The sequence below is a fragment of the Etheostoma spectabile genome, chromosome 12, assembly GCF_008692095.1.
Source record: "Etheostoma spectabile isolate EspeVRDwgs_2016 chromosome 12, UIUC_Espe_1.0, whole genome shotgun sequence".
In the NCBI taxonomy this organism is placed as follows: Eukaryota; Metazoa; Chordata; class Actinopteri; order Perciformes; family Percidae; genus Etheostoma; species Etheostoma spectabile.
This window is the reverse complement of record NC_045744.1, coordinates 25039072-25039292: the sequence shown is the minus strand read 5'-3', so window position 1 is coordinate 25039292 and position 221 is coordinate 25039072.

Below are 221 nucleotides of genomic sequence, written 5' to 3'. Positions count from 1 at the left end.
TCAAAGTGCTTTACACAAAATCAGTTAAAAAAAAACAGTAAAATAAAAGAGTAAAAGTTACAGTGCAGTAGAAGAAATTAAACATTAAAGAAATGAACATCATTTAAAGAAAGGCAACATCAAAAAGGTCTTCAGCCTTGATTGAAAAGAACGGAGAGTAGAAGACCCGCAGTTTTCTGGGAGTTTGTTCCAGATATGAGGAGCATAGAAACTGAACGCTG